The sequence below is a fragment of the Nycticebus coucang genome, chromosome 13, assembly GCF_027406575.1.
Source record: "Nycticebus coucang isolate mNycCou1 chromosome 13, mNycCou1.pri, whole genome shotgun sequence".
In the NCBI taxonomy this organism is placed as follows: domain Eukaryota; kingdom Metazoa; phylum Chordata; class Mammalia; order Primates; family Lorisidae; genus Nycticebus; species Nycticebus coucang.
The window spans coordinates 51,780,173-51,800,411 of NC_069792.1; the positions used below are offsets into that span (position 1 = coordinate 51,780,173).

General features: G+C 42.1%; 2 pseudogenes; one reads left to right on the top strand and one right to left on the bottom strand.

The window, feature by feature from the left end:
• The first annotated feature begins 1,271 nt into the window (after positions 1-1,271).
• LOC128563396 (tumor-associated calcium signal transducer 2-like) lies at positions 1,272-2,240 on the top strand (annotated as a pseudogene).
• Positions 2,241-17,949: 15,709 nt separating this feature from the next.
• On the bottom strand, positions 17,950-19,986 carry LOC128563246 (dnaJ homolog subfamily B member 14-like; annotated as a pseudogene).
• Between the last annotated feature and the right edge of the window lie 253 nt (positions 19,987-20,239).

Sequence of the window (20,239 nt, forward strand, 5' to 3'; positions counted from 1 at the left end):
CTGTGTGCATAGTTGTTGAATTTGGTGTAGTTTCAGGGGTACAATTCCTGGAGGGTTCTATTTGGCCATCTTGCTCCACCTCTAGAATATGCAAAGCTTTTTACACAGGACATACCTACACACACACGCCCACACACACACACACTCGAATAATAAATGATAGATTATAACCTACCAAAATTCAGAATTTTTTTGTGTGTGTGGTTTTGGCCAGGGCTGGGCTTTAACCCGCCACCTCCAGCATAGGGGACCAGCACCCTACTCCTTTGAGACACAGGCACTGCCCCCAAATTCAGACTTTTATTCAACAAAATTAATGATAAAGAGAGTTAAAGTATGAGCCACAACATGAGGGGTTATCATAGGGATATATCCAGAAACAAAGGACCTCATCCCCTATTATAATTGTATAGTCGATGAATATATATATATTTATATTCCTATTTATGATGAAAATAAACTGCAAATTTCATTTCCATTCTTCATTATTAGGATATTTTTTGGTTTGTGGTGCTATTAGTCAAATTGTTATGAAAAGTTTTTACATGTCTTTTGGTTGTCATTGCACTCAATTTTCTTGGGTACACAGCTAGGACTACAAATGCTCTGTTAAAGGGTACATGGATACTGTCCAACAATTTTCCAAAATAGTTGTACCAACATAAATCTACCAGCAAAGTGTGAGATTTCCAGTTACTCTGCATTCTTGTTAAGAATGAATAATGTCAGTGTTTTCATTTCAGCTATATGAGTAGTATACAGTGGTACTCCTTGTAGTTTTAATTTGCTGTTTCCTAATGAATAATGGGGTTGAGCATCTTATCTTTGCATAATATTGTTATTTGAATCTTATCTTTTATGATGCATTTATTTAAATCTTTTGCCCATTTTAAAATCAGTTGTTAATTTTGTAAAATGTTTCTCCAGCTTTGAATTTTCTCCAGCTTTAGCTATATATACTTGATAAGTAAAAATTGTGTGTATTTAGCATATATAACTTAACTTTTGACATATGCCCTCATTGTGAAATAATCACCACAATCAAGTTAATTAAGATGTTCATTCATGTGGTTAACATTTTCATTTCTACCTTTGTGTGTGTCTGATATAAACAACAATATTAGGCGGCCAGGGCTGGCCGGGCCATTCGTGGGACCCGAGGGTGTGGGGGGCGGGATGTGTCACCCAAACAGAAGGGGGTACATCAGGGGCGGAACCAGCCCAGCAGGTCCTGCCCAGTATAAGAGCAGGAGGGAGTGGCCTGGTGGCAGATGCCCACAGACTGTTTCGGACGCTGGAGCCCAGCGTCCTTTCTGCTGGCCCGCTCTCCCTTCGCCTTTGCAGCGCCATTGCCCGGGGCCTGCTGCTGCTGCTGCTGGCGTGGTGACCTGCCACGTGGCTACCAAAACAACTGCATGTGCCCCACCAACAAGATGATGGTGTGCAACCCCGATGGCCTGGGAGGCCGCTGCCTGTGCCAAGTGCTGGGCTCTGTGCTGACCTCCAAGTGCCTGCTGCTCAACGCGCACATGGGCCACCCCCAGGACTGCAGCGGGCTGTTGAAGCCTAGCGAGCACCCGCTGGTGGACAACGATGGGCTGTACGACCCTACCACCCAGAGTGCGACCACCAGGGGCGCTTAAAAGCGCGCCAGTGCAACCAGACATCTGTGTGCTGGTGCTTGAACTCGGTGGGCGTGCACCACACCAACAAGGGTGACAGGAGCCTGCGATGGGAGGAACTGGTGCCAACGCTCCACATCCTCATCTACCTGCCCCACTGTGCAGCCGCGTGTGCTTTCAAATGCTCCGACCTGGACGATGAGCTGTGGCGGCTCTTCTGCGAGCGCTACCTGCTGCAACCCTGGTTCATGGCAGCACAGATCGAGCTGGGGCAGAACGGGTCCCAGAAGGGACCCTGCAACGTGGATATCGCCCACCCGGCCTACTACTTCGAGAGGGAGGTCAAGGGCCAGTTGCCCTTCCACGCCAAAGCGGCCTGGACTTGAGCATGCCCCGAGAGCCCCTGGGGGTGGAGTGGACACTCATCTACTACCTAGACTAGAAGCCCCCACAGTTCTCCATGAAGCGCCTCACCGCTGGCCTCATTGCCATCATCGTAGTGGTCATGCTGGTCTCCGGCGTGGTCGTCCTGGTCATTTCCAACGGAGGAAGTCAGGGAAGTACAAGAAGGTGGAGATCAAGGAACTGGGGGAGTCGAGGAAGGAACCGAGTTTGTAAGTACCGGGCGGGGCAATAAATGGGGTGGGATACGGGATCCTCGCATCTTCCAGGCCTGGCCTAACGGGGTCATTTCTCCCATGCTCCTGCCTTCCTCCTGCGCCCCTTTGTGCACACACCAAGATTAATAGATCCTGGTCTCAGGGTTGCCTCTCTTTCTGACTTCTGTCTTGAAGGAAGCATTTCTAAAATTCCTTCCTTTTCGGTCTATGGAGAAACCTGACAGGGCGTGTGAAGGAAAGGATGGCCCAGCATTCTGTGTAAAGAAGCAAGTGTCTGTATGACAGCCGAGCATCATTTCCAAGTGAGGCAATAGAGTTTGAAGGCCTAAGTCAGTTTAGATGGGATACAGCGCTTTGACTGTTGCTTGATGAGCTCCAGTTACATCATGGTCTTACCCATGAGGAGTTGGCTAACTGGGCCTGGGTCCTGCCCTCATTTACCATCTGTTTGCATTACTGACCACATCCACTTGTCACCAGGAAAGAAGCCTGCTTCAGCTGCCAAACACATTTTTTATTTATTTGTTAATTTTTTCATTGTTTGGGATTCATTGAGGGCACAAAGAATTAGGTTACACTTGATGGCATTTGTTACATAAAGTCCCTCTTATCAAAACACATTTTAGATGTCTTTGTTTAAGGACGGATGCTATCCCAGAAACTCTGTATCTGTCCTTCAGCTTTCTTTTCTACAGACCATGTTACCCATGTTTTCTTTCGTAAAATGTTTGTACATATGTTGTCTTTATGATTTTTCTTAAAAAAAAGATAAATTTGATAAAATATGGGAAAGGCACAAACCAAAAAAAAATCCAAAAACAATAATATTGGGTTTTTCATATAATTTTGTACTTTGTGTCTTAGTTAATACACTGAAAAAATTTAAATATTCTCATTATCTCATTGAATATAATATTTCAGTCCAGGTGCACCTAGTTCCTTCCTGTAATGTTTTGGGAGGCTGAGGTAGAAGAATTGTTTGAGGATATAAGTTAAAAACCGGTCAGATCAACGTTGGAAGATCCTGTGTTTACAAAAATTAGAGGCGATGCATGACTGTAGTCCAGATAGTTTGGAGGCTGAGGCAGGAGGATCTCTTGAACCTAGGAGTCTAATGTTACAGTGAGCTGTGATTGTAGCACTTCACTCCAGCCTGGGTGAGTAACTCTGTCTAAAAAAACTAGAAAATGTATAATATTTCATGATATGAGTATAATAAACAGCACAATAATCCTGCAATTGTTGAAATTTTAGTTTTTATGTCCACTTTTTGGTTTTATGAATAGCCAACTAGTGCCCATCTGTGAGGCAGTATAATGCCAGGAACACGATGTGTGGGAGCAGTTATGCCCCACAGTATCCAATTTGATCCATAGACCACTTGGCAGTCACACATGTTGGGGGTAGGAAAAGTGCTTCTCCGCATTTGCATAGATCTTGAACTATGTAGGACTTACTGCTAAAACTGCATTATGAAGTCAAGGGCAGAGCCCCAAATCTACAGATGTCTGTGCCTCCTAGTTTCCAGAAGGAAATATTTTTTAAATGAAAACTTGTTTGAGGATGCATATCAAAGGGAGGAGAGAGTGGAAGCTCTTGGCAAGTGAAGGGCTGCAGAGTTTAAGAGAGACATGAGAAGTTGGGAGACAGTTCAGAGGACAGCTATCATCTGATAAGAGTTTATAATGATGGATTAGGAAAAAGGTGGGAGAATATAGGGAGTGTATACACCCGACACGAAGAGACTGAACATAGGAAAGGTTAAATTTACATGGCCCATGGAAGACTCAGGTGAGGCTGCTCAAGACCAGATTCTGCCTGAAGGCTTTGACACTCCTAGGTCCTACTTGCCCCCATAGGCTGAGAGAGTGAACAGTTTATCACACTGTGAGCTATGCCTGCCTTGGAGGAGCCACAGACCTGTAATTAAATTTATGTAGAGGCCTGGGACTATCTGTTCCTTAGGTAGAGTTAGGAAAAAAAAAAAAAGTAGTCAATACAATGAATGGAAGATGGCAGTAAGAGGAGGGAATTGATTACTGAATTTCAAAATATTGGACTAATTTATCAAAGCATGTGTGTGTGCACATGCGTGTGTATGTGTGTGTGGAGAGGATGTCAAGTCCTTGTAGAGTTTAAGCTTCACTTACTTCAGATACATAAGTGCTATAAATTTACCTACAATATCACTTGGAGTGGTTTTTTATTTATTTTAGTATTGAAATGTTGAATAATATTATTAGTTTTATTTGAGTCAGCTACTCTGAAAACATTAAAGGATGACTTGAAAACATTTACTATTCAACATAAGACTAAGTATAATAGAACTTTAGATTTTATATCTAGGTTAGAATAAGGCAAAAAAAATTCTGTAGATAAGACAGATTTGAGGATCTGTGTAATCCTGAAAGTATAAATGTCTGGGTAGAAGCAGAAATTCCAGCTCTTTCAGACTTCCAAGGTCCAAGTCAAAGGCTGCACAAAGCAAAGGGGGAGTCAGGTAACAGCTGGGTTACAGATTAAACAAATGGAACATTTCCCTGAGGCGAAGATGTAAATTGGGATGGCAGGGGAGGGAACAGGGACTCAGAAGTCCCAAAAGGGGCAGAGGATTTTTTGGGATGGTGGGTGGGGCGCTGTGTCTGCCCTCCTCCTGTTGTCCCCTCTCCACTCTCAAAACCCCTTTGTGACACTCCTGTGCTGTGTGATGCAGGCCTGGGGCTACAGCCAAGCCTGGACACCCTCAGCACTCAGTTGGTTCAGGCAGCCCCACTCTCCAGACAGTGCAGAAGAGTTCCTGTTTTCTGAACAACTATACTGAGCCCTGGCTGAGTTCCGCTTCTGTTTCAGATTGTTCCTTTTGTGCCTCTGCTACCTTGTGTTGAAAGCATTTTCACCAACCTTGTGGGAAAGCTCAGACATCCAAAAGGTAAGGAACACCCAAGAGAGATTCCCTATTGGTGTTTCCCATGCCTATTCCCACATTTTTAAATGAGTCTGATTGGCTTGGAGAGTGATAGAGCATCCCTCCTCCAGGGGGAGAGGTTGGGCAGGGCTAAGGGTTCAGGAGCATGAAGGCTTCCACTTTAGGCTCACAGGCTGCCTATCTGGGTGTGGTGGGGGATTCTTGGATAAATTCTCAAACACGTTACTTCGTGATTCTGGATTGGCATATTGAGAAAATGACACTCGGTTGTCATTTCCCATATTAGGTATCACTCAGCCAACCCTTGCTTCATGTGGAACTGCTCAGGAGAGCAATGTCCAGACCATGCAAGCTCTGTCCTCAGAATACAGCATCCTCTGAGGGAGCAGATGTGACTGTTGGTTTCTGATTCTGTGTCCTCCTTGAGCAGTGGACTTCTGAGAACACCGGGAGGAGATTCTACAACTAAATCCTCCCTTGATTTATTCAAAGAAGGAAAATGGGAAATATTCTATCACTTTTAAAATGGATAAGAGGTATACCTTTCTATTTGTCAAAATGGAGAGGAATTTTATTCTTGGATAACAAGTGTCTGAGCCTGTTAGGGAAGGGGTGTGAGAGAAGTGAGTCTCAGCTTCTCATTCCTTTCTTTTTGTTCTCAGCAGCATCAGGACAGAGCCAGGAGGAGAAAGGAAGGTGGAACATTGAAAGGTAAGGTTCTGTGTATTTGTGTATTTGACCGAGCTTCCCAGTGGTGAACCTTCCTGTTACTTCCGTCAGGCGTCAGGTCCATGCTAGCAGGAGATGTCAGTTGCTAGCTACGGTCTCTCTGTGAAAAGAGAACCCTTCAAGGAAGACTCCTAGGAAGATATTAAGCAAGGAGACACTTCTCAGGGTCTCAACTTTGCCCATCTGTGGGCAGGAACAAGTGACTGACCTGAGCACTGGGTAATCCCCAATAGGTGCCCAAAGGAGATGTCCAGGAGAGACTACACGTTGGTTTGAAGTCAGCACTTCAGTGTCCTGACTGTATCAGCACTTTGACTTCCTGAGTGCTCATTTCCTCTTTGAAGTAACCACTTTTGTCTGAGCTTTACGTGTGGTTTGGAGCATCAGGTGGGGTAATGTACTTCAGAAATGAAACCACACAGACTTGAATCTGTTAATATTATTGCTGATCAACCTGTTGGCTAATGTTGTGCAATCAGAGTTTAATAACAAAAGATTCTCCCCTAAAGGGACTCCAGTATAATCCCTGTGCCCCTATCTTCCTTACATATCACTGACTCTCCAGGTTTGCCCGTTTGCGAGAGTTACCTAAAGAGAAGCAGAAGAGTGAGGGATCTGAATTCTACTCTGAAAAGGTGATGAGTGTTTCAGTGTGTTTCCAGGATGCTTTGGAAAGCATGCTCTATACCTTTCATGGATTCAGTGCGTCCTGCCATGGTCATGGGAGCTGATAGTCGTGGGAAGGGGATGTGAGTGGGTGTAGATGAGAGAGGGTGGGGTGAGGTGAGGGGTGAGCAGGCTTCAGGTGGCCCCTCCCTTCTAGACTGGAATGCTCCCCTTTCCTTGCATTGGTCCTGGCCACAGCTTTGTGCCCCCTGTCTTCTGCATTCCCAGGCTAGCAGCATGGTATCATCCACATTCATTGGCTGTGTATCCAGACAATATTCCTTCACTCTGTCCTCTGTACTCTCTGGAAATTCTCAAGGAGAAATAAGGCCTGCCTGTCTGTCTGAACCTTCTTCACCTCCACCCTCCATTTTCTCTCCTGACCTGAGGACCCCATTATGTGACTTAACTTCACCCTCACCACTCAGTCACTCTCTGCTCCCAATGCCTGTTCCTCCCTTGGATTCCACATTCCCAGCAGACATTCTGCACCCCAGCCACTTGCCTTTCTTCCCCTCCCAACATGGGACACTTAGGGAGCAGATGTTGTTCTGTAATCAGAGGTGACTTTCTCTCTGAACACCCTCAAGTTATTTTGATCTCTGCTTTTTCCAGAGATGTCCATGTCTTACCAAGTTAATCCCTGAAAATGGTGCCACGGATTCCCACATTTATCATCAGGAACCAACAAGCTGTCTGCTCCATCACCAGCAGATGGCACTTTAACTGTGACTCAACCTGAGGCCTTCCATCTAAGGAAGCTTGTTCTAAATAAGTTCTGATGGTGCTGATGATCTGTCCACTATGTCCCAGCAATCAGAGGCACTGACCCTCCAAGCAATGTCATAATTCTCCTGCGGGAGCCTCCTCTTTCGGAGTTTCTTCCCCTTCGCCTTCTATGGCTTCACTTGTGGGAGACCCTGCAGCCAACCTGTAACATCTGTTTATCTTTCCCTACCCAAGTTGATGTTCTGGCCCTCTTGGAGAGACAAGTTTAAAACCACGGTAATTTCATGATGTGGAAGGAAAAGGCAAAGAAAACAGGTTCTTTCACAAAGCAACTTAGGCCAGACTCCCAAGTACCAAAATTTGCCGTGTGTAATGTGCAACTTTTTGCCCCAATTTTTGAGGGTTAAACGAGAATGTGCATCATATGTGGGTAGTACAGCTTTGGAGTCGGGTGCCCAAAGGGCCTCCAAGAGCTGTTGTGCTTTCCTTCTTGGGTCCACTGAGTTTGTGGTGCTCCAGTCCAGGAGAATCCAAGATGTGGTGGAAGTGAGCCAGTGTGGCCTCCGCCTCGTGCCATGACCAAGGGAGGGGGCTGTATTCGGGCTGGTGAGGCAGGCCCTGGACTTGTGGGGTGGAATCTATGGTCCAAGGTGTGGCTGCCCATAGGGGGTTGGGAGTCCTGCACATAGGGTTTGGGTGCCCTGTGCAGAGAGGGTTTGGAGCCCTGCACAGAGGGTATTGTGAACCATGTGCTGGCCTCAGGGACCATCATGGATGCCTTTGGATTGAGCAGTTCAGAACCTCCTGCCCCAGTGGCCATGTGTGGGAAAGTTGTTTGTGGCCCCTGAAGTGGTGAGGAGCGAATGGCTCATGGGATCAAGGGAAGGGGCAGCCTTGACAGAGTGGGTGGCTGTGGAAGAGTGGCACAATCTGCATGTTTACAGAGCAGTGTTAGCCCTCCCCACATGTGTCTCTTCTGGCCTAGACCTGGGTTGTGTTTTACAGAATGTTTAAGCCAAAAACGTGGGTGTACAGGATACATGGCAAAACATGGTCAATTTTTCATGGACAATGTTAGTATCATTTGCCAACAAGCATGGCTCAGCAGATCCCCTTCCTTTGTGAACCAGCAGAGGCAAAGCAGAGACCCACACATGGACAGCAGCTCCTGTGTCCTAAGAACTTTGAGGATGACACAGAGCAAAATACATCCAGTTCTGCTGGCATCTCCTGTCCCTTCAGGGTGAGCCCCTGTCCTTTGTTGTGCTTGTCCCAGGTGGCTGTTCCTCAACATCTTTGTTCTTCAATCTCCAATACATTCACAGCTGAAGAATCCCCAGTAATTCACCATCTCCAACCTCTCTCCATGTGTTAAACCCTGCCCAGTCTCCATTTCTTAACCCTCATTCAGGTCCAGTCTCAGGCCCAATTTCAATCCTGCTCCCAGTCCTATCACCTGTTTCCCTATCCAAGATTAAGTTCTGGGGAGCATGTTTTGAAAAACCCCAGAATGAGGCACAGTGTGTTATGCCATCTGACATTTTTCACCTGATTTGGAGTGTGTCAAAGAAACAACCGCAATTATGTGGGGTTTATACTCTGTGATGAAGAAATCCCTGGAAGACTTTTATCCTCCAGTTTGCAACATTCCCCAGCCAGTCCTCCAAGGTTATATTCCAACCCCCATCTTTCTGGACATTTTTCTCTCAGCACTGAGCTTCTGAAGAAAACAGGGCAGCATAATCACAAGAGAATTTTGGAGTCAACCAAACTGGAAGCATCGAAGAGAGATGCTGAGAAATGCCTCACTTAACAAGGACTCTCAGAAGGTTCAGGAACTTAGCCTGAGGTATGGCCAAAAAGATCATCTGTTGAGTGATCTAGAGAGGTCTTCAGGTAAGGGTCTGGGTGGGTCTAACTCTGCGAAAGGCCTAGGAAATCAGGGAATAATTCACGACCCTCAAGAGTGAGCTTACTTCTGAATCAACTGGAACACGTGGGAACACCAAATTCTGAAGCTGGGATCTCCAAGCTCCCACCTAGAAGAAGCTTTAAAGCTAGTCATGTAGAACAGTTTGGGACAACAAATTCAGTTGCCAGTTTGGATTATCCCCTCCTGCCTCCTTACGTGTGGTCAAAGGAAGGACAGAGAGCTCTAAGACAATCTCCGTTTTATACCAAGCATGAGACAACAGAGAACTTACAATTAAGAATGGCAGGCAGACTCTTCTGTGCACCCCTCATGGAAACGTAGACAAGATGCATGAGGACATGCTTAGGATCACATGTCTTCCCCATCTCTGTCACTGAAGGGATGGCCTTCTACTGAACATCACATTAGTTGTTGGCAGTGGATTTCTAAATGCAGAATAAAACAGCAGGGGCAAGAAGATTCTCTGGAAAGGGCAGTCCCCAATTGTGTCATGACCATTCCCCAGCCATGGCCAACAGAGAGTCTGTGTCCCATCCATGACCCTGTGCAGGTTTCAAGTTGGCCAGATGCCTTCCAGCCCCCCTGCACTGCTGAGATTGCTGGGTCTCTCTGCTTCCCCGCATTTCCTGAGAGGAAAATTTATGCTCTTAAAATAAGAATCAAGAGATTGTTCCCAATAAATATTCTCCTAAGAGTCATGTCTTTTCTCCATGCTGTCTTGGGGGCAGAGGTTTTAGGGAACCTAGAGTGTGTGCTTAGTCAGGAACAGTAGGAGTTAGTTCACTTCTTCCTAGTAGCTTCTTTTGGCCTCCAAAAGGTGACCAGTGCCCTGGAGCTGTTGTCAAGGAATGGATATTATGTCCTGCCACACCCTCTTCCCTGCCTGAGCAAGTTTGAGAAGATGGGCTGCTTCCCATCTCTTGGCCTTCATGGAATTATATTGTAGCTCACACCTTCTCTCTCATTGTGTCTTTTATATCACTAGAGCACCAGTTCTCAACCTGTGTGTCGTGACCCACAGGATCTGTATTAAAGGTTCACAGCATTAGGAAAGTTGAGAAAATTAAACAGGATTGGTCTTCCATATCCGTTAAAGCAGGACAAAGATAGGTATGTATTACTGAAAATAGTGGTTTAATCATGTCTCAAAAAAAGTGTTCAGTGAACAGAGGATAACACAGGTGAGTGAGGGTGGGTGGGAGTGGTTGAGGGCTTATCGCTGTGGTGGAAACTGGGCTGGTTGAAGGAGGATCTGAAGAAAAGGGTAGATGGTGATAAGGAACTGGTTATGTGGGGCATGCTCATGTGCTGTGGGAGCACACAGGTACTTGAACATTAATGGTGTGGTTTCCTGACTGGAAAGTGAGGAACATAATAATGTGGCCAGTATTGGGGCGGGTAACATGTATGTTATCCTGGAGGTAAGAGGTGAGACAAAGAGAGCATTGCTTGTGAGGAGATTGCCAATAAGCAAAAGTTTATGTGGGTTGGGAAGAGGGAGTCAAGGGACATATATCATGCTAAGAGAAAAAGAGATTCAGGTTAGAGGAAGCCAAATAGTTAAGTGGATGCAAGTAGGGATTGTCTTTAACACTATTGTGCTAATGTTGTTTCATTACCAAATGCTGCTTGTTGCAGCTGATTCATTTTGTGTCTACCTGCTCTTTGATCTAACAGTAATTTGTAGCATCTAAACCTGTGTTGTGTGCCAGGTCACCAGCCCAGGTCTAGCACTCTCATCCCTCCGCAGTCTAAACTCCATGGCTAGTCACCTTTCAAGCAAAGTCTGGACCCTATGACAAGCTACCCATATTTTCACTCCCTGTTTCCTAATAGCCAAGGGATAGTGAAGAAATCACACAAGGCAGGAGCTGTAATTCATGATGCTGCATTTCATTTGGATTCCCAACAATCCTGAGTGGTCCTGTGTTTCCCGTTACTCATGCCAGTGTATTCAAATCTTTGCCACTCTTCACAAACTCACCACGAATCTCTACATTAAAACTCTCCTTAGGGCAGCGCCTGTAGCTCAAGGAGTAGGGTGCCAGTCCCATATGCCGGAGGTGGCAGGTTCAAACCCAGCCCCGGCCAAAAACCACAAAAAAAGAAAAACTCTCCTGGTATCCTGGGTACCACTTCCCCCTTCATGGAGAAATTTAAAGCCATAGGGACTATTTCCTCAGTTTTTTCCCTTGGACATCATTTTCATGAAATGACCTCCTTTCTGTTCTGCTTCTCACAAGCCTCAGAAGCAAAGTGCACCTGCACCCCATATGCTCTCATCCTTATTTTCTACTGTCTTCTTAGTTATATTGATCATCGATTCTTTCATCTACAGAATTTTCTCTCCAATATCTGCCTCAACACCAGCTCTTTCCCATGAACTGACACTGTATTGTCTCTTTAGACATTCAATAAATCCTTCTCCATCTTGTAACCACTTCTAGCTATGATTCAATTTTTATCTTCCTTTCTCAGCCAGAGTTCTTTATAGATATGTCTGGTTACTGGACCCAAAGTTACATTTATTATATGCAAATATGATTTTGTTAATCTCTTTATTTTATTTTTTATTTCAAAATAATATGTGGCTACAAATTTTTATATTACAATGTTCTCACTTCCAAGGTAAAGTTCGAGTCGTAAAAGAACCCCTCACCCAGGAGCTGTGATATCCAACCACAATTGTGCCCATTAGGTGAGATTCCCACATATTCTCCCTCCTTCTGTCAATTGTCCTCTCTTCTCCCCCTCCTTCCCTGCCCCCCATACTAGACTATATTTGTGTTTTATTGTTCATGTCAGCATGTAATGATTTATGAATTGGTTCCAGTTAGTTTTGCATACATTGGACGTTCATTTTTCCATTCTTGCAATACTTTACTAAGAAGAATGTATTTCAATTCCATTATAAGGAGAATTCTCAAAGATCTGAAAGTTGATCTTCCATATGATCTCTCCACTCCATTACTAGGTATCTACCTAGAAGAGCAAAAATCATTTTACTACAAAGACATTTGCACCAGAATGTTTATTGCAGCTCTATTTATAATTGTGTATCTCTTGAAAATCACTCCCCCCTCTCCATCACCTAACACATAATGTCCAAGCTCTTCATCATGGAGATAACCTGAAAGTCAGAGTTCAGACAGTGGAGGGCAGCTTCAGGTTTCCATTCCCCTCCCCCATGCCTTTTATTGAAGCTCACTTCTATTACCTTTTGACGGTTCTGTTTCCTGTGAGGATTCTTGCGATAAATGGTATCTGGAGTGGATGCAGAATTAAACCCATAAAAATGGAATTATGGAATTGGGTTATTTTGAAATTTAATATAGCAGGAATCCTCTCCTTCCTGGGATAATGACTCAACAGTGATACATGAAATGCACTGATATTCAGAAGATCATCACTGGTGGTTGAGGATAAAGTGAAGGTCATGGCACAGTGATGGGAGATCCAGGGTCGTGGCAATTAGGATTTGTCAAGACAATAGTGGTGTAAAGATTGTATTATGAACTGGTTTCTTCTAGATGACTGAAAATCAGCATAGGGAAAGGAGATAGTAAAGCCAAAAAAACGTACACACAAGGAAAATAAGAAAACCTCCAGGGCAATTTGAAAGGGTCAATCTTTTCTTTGTAGAGCACCTAAGGATGAAAAGCAAGTTGTGGGACTGATGGTGAGGATTTAGAATCGTAACCCCACTTTGGTGCTGGATCCTCCAGGGCTCATCCCTACATCAAGCTGAGATGGGGAAGATGTAGGCCACTGCAGAAATGAGTGGAATGTTTGAGCACTCAAACTCAATGCCAATAACTTTTGAACACCAGTCTCCCTGTCCCCCATCTTCCCGGAAGTTCTTTTGCTGTTTTAGGGAATCTCACGCTCAGTGTTAGAAGAAAAGTCTTCCAGTAACAGCACCTCAGTGCTCGCAAGCTGAGGTGAATCTCCTCACATCCCACCTCTAACTCCTCTCATTGCCTGTTTAGGCCCTCGAGTTAGTTCTCAGCATCACACAGATGGGGTGGTACCTGCTTCTGGAGAAGAGAGCCTATATACAGAAGGACTACAGGGTGTTTTCAATTTACATCAGCAGGAGTAGAAAAGCATGTATAAGAGTGAATTCTGAGAATGTATAGTAGATTTTTTTTATTTTATGTTCCTCAGCATCCATTCTGAATATAGGCCCAACCTTCTCATACTGGAAACAGGACACAGTTGCCCTTGACACTGTTTTTGTTCTCAAGCTCCTCCCAGTTCTTCAGTGTGGTTGGTCCAGATATCTCTTCTTATACAATCCTCTGCGGGTGATTACCTCCCTCTGGGACATGTTGACTCCATCAATCAGACTCAATTCTGTGACCCTGATATCCCATATAGCCTGTGCAGATGTGCACAGTGACCATCTCTTAGTCATGCTGTGACCCGCTGGCATGTGCACCTCTCGCTCTAAGCCCATCTGTTAGAGCTCCTTATGGGAAACCTGCTTAAGTAATGTCCTGGACACCAGTAAAGGCCTAAGCTCATCTCTCTCCTGCTCACCTCCTGGCTGTGCATAATGTACCTGTGACCTTCCTATTGTCCCTAACTGCTTCCCCTCTTCCTTCATGGGCCTACAAGTCATAAACTTCTGTCATTTCATGTGTTCCATATTGTTTGTATTTCCCCCTCTGTGTCTCACTTGGGTGGTATTCCTGCCCAAACTTTTTGTTTTTTTACAATGAGAACAGACCTGTTTATTAATCTATTGAGATAAACTACAGAGACTGAAAAACAAAAATGCATCCTAATTCATTCAGCAGAACATTCATTAAAAATGAAAAGTATTCTCTTTGACAGAATTTTCACACAGAAAATTTATCTGTCTGATATAACATTAAATATTTTACAAATTAGACATTTCATTTTAAAACCTACTTTATAAACCTGAATTCAGTATAGACAAGTAAACTATTCTTTACCAGTTTTACTTCATTTAATTTATACAAGGCTTCCATTAAAATGTTATCACATCTTGAAAGCTACCTGCAGCTATTCAAAATACAAAGGAAACTAAGTGGAAAATCCTATGCAGCAATCTAAAAACCAAACTAAAAGAAAACAAAGTAGGTAAGAAGCATTTCTTAGTACAAATAAATTTAAAAACATACAGGCAAAAAGCCTATATGCCTCTGTGCCCACCTTTCTGAGATGGTTCAGAGACAAAATTCTTACTTAGCACAGTCAGGCTGAAACGAGGCTGAACCCTAAGTAGGCCGATAAAGCCTGGGTACTTTGGAGGTAAAAGTCCTGTACTCAGAAACTGGCTATGGGGACTGGCATCTGCAGACACATCACTGTAAGTCTTTTGGAATCTCCACACTGTGCTTTTTGTAAGATGAGTTCTCTACCTCCAGATGGTATGGACTTCAGAGGACCGGGAAACAAGCAGCCCAGTCCCCTGCAGCTCGTACTTATTGGTTTCTGGGCATTTCTTTACTACTATATGTGGTATTATAGAAGTTTTAGAAGAATGTGTAGCAGTAATAGTTTTATCAGTAGAATGCGCACTAAGGGAAAGTTAATTTAGTTTTGCATTGTAACCTTAAGGTCACTGTGTAATTTGAGATTAATAGTGTGTACATGCAGGACATGCAAGACCGGCTATAAAAACTGGTCAGAAATAAAAAAAGTTGCTATTTGCCATCTGTTTACAACATATATATCTTATTGTCAGTTCCTCAATTGATACTAAATGGACGTTTTTCATTGCTGAGAATTCATTTTTCTTATTTGATCAAAATAAATTCTGAAACTTAGAAATGACTAAATGACTAGCACTAATCTATTCAGGAACTAAGGAATCAAAAGGAGAAAAGGTACTATTTCTTTTCCCCACAAACCCTCAGAAGGACCATAATGTTTGTATACATATATGTGTGTATAAAAGAGATAAAAATGTAAAGCATTAATTAATATAACTCTGCCAAACTTATTCCAGTTAGACAAACTAGTAAAACAGAACTCAAAATACCAGTTAGAGAAACTAGTAAAACCAAACTCAAAAGACTGAGGATTTATAGGTGCTGATTAAAATAATACAATGAAGTTGCTACACTCATGTAGCTAAAAATAAGATAGAAAATATTGATATTTTTATTTAAAAAAAGAGTAGTAAATATGAACATTTTACATCTCAAGACATCTAGTCTTCTTACTGGGTAAAGTTAACCCAAAGGTCTTAGACATTTGTTAGTCCTTTACACCAGGAAATAGGTGACACTAAGGAATCAATCTCTACTTAACATTTTTGTGCCTTGTGTGTCAGGCACTCAACCAGTTGCTTTCCACAGTTGTTTGAAAATTTTATTTATTAATCATGATTACCCTAGCATTTTATAAAATGTAACGGAATTCAGCACTGCGAATGACATATAATACTGTGCAAAAGTCATGTATGACTTTATGATATACACTTTATATTACTTTACTTGGTAACTAACTTCACTGATCTCCTTAAAGTTGGAATTAAGGAAAAAAGAACCTAGGCAACAGAAGGGTAAGTTGGCATAATTGTCAACCATAATAATGTAAATTTCCCATTAAAACTGGAAAAAATAGTTGAAATTTTCATTTAAATTTTTATGAAGTTTCAGATATATATGAACTTTCAACTTTTATTAGAATGCTATGCCTTTTTAAAAAAAAACTTGACTCTACGGGTTCAAGAAAATATTTAAAATTGGATTTTCTTTGAAGCACTGTTATTTTCTCTTAAAGGTCAGATTTCCATAAAAAAATTGGTTAAGGTGTCCAGTTTTCCTAATATACTATGTTGCTTAGTTTGACCTCCTAATTCAATCAGGAATTTCTACTGATTTACCTGGAAAGGGGGTTCCAAAAGAGCATTTTTAAGAGATCATTTCAGCAGTTTTATTCAACAGATGGCATAAATTAACTAAATTCAGAGAAAACTCTTTAAACAGAAGGAAAAAGCCACTACCTAGCATTTTCTTGCTACCAAAAATCCACCAAAGATATGTTCATGTTCCATTAACTGAGGATTAAGTAAAATCATTAAAATATTACAATTGTTAAACACAGAAGACAAGAAATCAAAACTTTTACATCCAATACATAGGCAAAAAAACCTTCAATTTCTAGCTTGTTTTTTCTAGTTTTATTATCGATTTCATTACAAAGAGCCTATAGGATCAATAAAATTATTAGTGGTGAATAGATTTTTAACTCAGAATTTTTTAAGGATGACTTGCTTTAAATCACTATTCTACCTGCTGACATAGGGTTAAAGGCACAAAGCTGTATTTTAGTAATAATTCTTATTACTTACTGGTAAAAAAAAAAAAACCATTTACTTTTGGATCTTGCTTAAATGATGACTAATAAACTGCAGTTTCCGTGGGGAGAAAAATAGGAGGTCCTCTATAAAGAATACATTTTAGGAGTCTTCAAAGAAATACACATGAACATTTGGGAGCCTTTTAATTACTGAAGTTGTAAATGGCATAACTGCACTTTACTGTTGAAGACCCTTTTAATTTAACATGTATAGCCATTTCCTCATATTTCTCTTAAAATCTACCAGTATAGCTTTTCATTTCTATGCATGTATATGTATAGCAATTCATAAAACTAAATAGTAAACTGATTCTCTACACCAGTTTATTTATCTCAATATATATTTTAGAATATAATGGCAATAATAAAAATATCAATTCCCTCTAAGCTGATAATGCTTTAAGTTATAAAGTTAAACAGTTTTTTTTATTTTTGAAAAAGTTTCATGGTTTAAACTCCACGTATTTGACACTTTGATAAGAAAAATGTAATTGTGTCATGTAAAATTTATTCCATCAATTTAAACTGAAGTGTCTCATGGAGCTAAACATTAAAGAATTTAAATAAAAGGCAATAATCTTTATGTACACAAAATGATCATTACATAAATATTTACATGACAAAGGAAACATGGAGAATCACTAAAACTGGAAATTGCTACAGGTGTGACAATATTCTCTCCAGACATTTTTAGTTAGGAATCATACAAGCTTGGAAAATGAAAATAATTACAGAAGCATAACTAAAATGTTTTCAATTCTTACTATTTAAAGGAGCCAGTGGGTCATAAACTGTCCAAGATTTGAGAACCAACAGGTCAGATTAGTTTTTTTTTTTTTTTTTAGATAAGAATCTCCTTAAAATTTAATTGACTAAATGTATTACATTCAATATTCCATGGGTTTCTTCTGGGCAAAGGATTGGCATAAATACAAACAAACCTCTGGGCCTTCTTCCCTGACCAACGGAGATAAAACACAGGAGGCAAGGGGACACGGGCACGCCTTCGTATTTACATGTTGCCTTTACTTTACAGTTCAGTGCCAGAAATATTTACAGAAAATACAATAAGAAAAAGATCATGTCTTGGCAACATACTGAAATTCATACAAATTGTATATATGATTTCAAGCAAATAATGATACTGCTGATTTTTAGCCACAACTGCCAAGCCCTTCAGAGGAGAAAGATGTCTTGGTAGGTCAGATTAGTTTTTAATATCAAATATTTTTCTTCATCTCTCATGATGACACTAAACTTACAGAAAATACAAAAAAGGTATACATAAAAATTCCAGTTCATTCTCCTTTATAAAGACTGGTTAGCAGCTCTAATTCCTTACAGTTGTCCATGCTCAAGGCGTCCGCCTTCCTTTGGAGAAGATCATCATGGTACACTTCTACTGCATACTGCATATCTTGTTTTTTGTTGTGTTTCTTTCCATCAATTATTTCAAATATTAGTCACATAATCATCTACTACACTCTTTTCTACCTTTTTTTATCTTAACAATTTTATTTTTGTTCTTTAAATTTATTTGCCATGTTCTTTACTTCTATGCCATGTCTCCATTGCTATCTGTTCCTCTGACTTAAAGGGAATGTATGAATAGGTTTTTTTTATTATTATTAAATCATAGCTGGGTACATTAATGAAATCATGGGGTACCATGCGCTGGTTTTATATACAATTTAAATATTTTCATCACACTGGTTAACATAGCCTTCCTGGCATTTTCTTAATTATTGTGTAAACACATTTATATTCTACATTTAGTACGTTTCACATGTACCTTGTAAGATGCCACTATAGGTGTGGTCCCACCAATTACCCTCCCTCCACCCATCCCCCACCCTTCCCTCCCCTCCCTTTCTCTTTTCCCCTTTCCCCATATTATTAGGCTATAATTGGATTATAGCTTTCATATGAAAGCTATAAATTAGTTACATAATAGGGATGAGCACATGGATACTTGAGCAATTGGATACTTTTACTTCCATTCTTGAGATACTTTGCTAAGAAGAATGTGTTCCAGCTCCATCCATGTAAACATGAACGAGGTAAAGTCTCCATCTTTTTTTAAGGCTGCATAATATCCCAGGGTGTACCTTCTGTAATAACATTCCTTTATATTCATTTTTAAAGTCCTTTTTGACATAATAAACAACATCCCAATTTTCTGTCTACATTTTCATGGTTGGCCCTGATCCAGATCTGGGATATAAGGAATAATGAGGATTAGAGACCATCAATTGGCTTAAAATAATGACACAAGGATCAATACAATAATGGGCATCAGCTGGATAAACATAGAAAAACCTCCAGCTCTTCTTTCTTCCTCTCTTTCATGGCCACTATGTTGATGTTGATGTTGTTAATGGCTGTAACCAGCCCGTCCATTTGAAAATGAATGTACACTACCTGAAGGAAATCCACCACCAAAAAATATATTAAACAAGTCTTCTGGAGTTCTATCAGCTTGACAACCTCTATGGAAATTAAATCTCCCATTGTTTTGGTGATTCTAAGCTTGTTCTTCATTGCATGTTAGGTCGTATTGTTTTCTTTGTTCTGGTTTACTTAAAACCGCATAAGTATTTCCAATCTTTTTTAAAGCATCTGTTGCTCCAGGTGCGTGGTTTTTGTCTGGATGAAACTTCAAAGCAAGCGTTCTATAAGCTTTTTTTCAAATCTTCATCACCAGCATCTTTCGTAACTCCAAATACTTCATAGTAATTTTTCCATTTGTTTATGCTGAGAACTCCATCTATTTGGTCTTTGGTATAGCCTTTTCCACCTTCACCACTACCAGATGTGCTGTCCTTCTCCAATTAGGCTTGCTTTGATCATCGCCTCCTGATGGTTTTCGGCAAGGAGCGCTATTTCCAGCTGTGCTTCCATTTTTCATAATTATTTCCAATAGTGCGCTGGAGGAGCGCAGTGGGTGGAGCTTCTCGCTTCCGCAGGAAGCACTCGGCCTTCTCGCGGTGCTGACATTCGTGGCCTCCCTGGAGATCTTCACACATTTCTCCGCCTCATCCCGGTTCCCCTCCATGGCCTCCGGCTTCTTCCGTTTCCTCGGGTAGCGCAGTCTTTGCGGAGAGGAAAGGCCCCCTGGAGGGGCAGTGCAGCGGCCAGCGAGGAGGAGCGCAGGGGACCGCTGGCCGGCTCCGCCTCCTCACTGCGGCCTCCCCGCCCCGCGCCAGCCGCTTCCCTACCTGGTCGCGACAGCGCTCTCCGGCGCGTCCGAGCCCACCCAGCGGTCGGTCTGCGGCGACCCCCTGCCGAGGCTGGCAGAGGCGGCCCGGCTGCAGGTCGCGGGAGGACTTCGATAGAGCATGGACCCAGACCTCCCGCACTAGTCGCGCTGACAGGACCGGGAGAGCCCCGCCCTGACTTTTATCCTGGATAAGGCTCTCCTAGAGAGTGTTAAGTTATCTGTTCTTTTTCTTTTTTTTTTTTTTTCCAAACTTTATTTCTGCAATGTCAATCAACAAGTGTTGGAATGAAAAAGTGTAAAAGTGATTCTTGCATATTTGGGGAGAGTGGTTTTCTTTACAGGAATAAACTTAACACAAGGCAGAGCCACAAGGGCCTCCGCGAATATAAATAAGTTTCCTGTGAGAGTCATACTAGTTACAGGTGAGATAAGTAGGCCTTGGTTTTTCACCCAAAA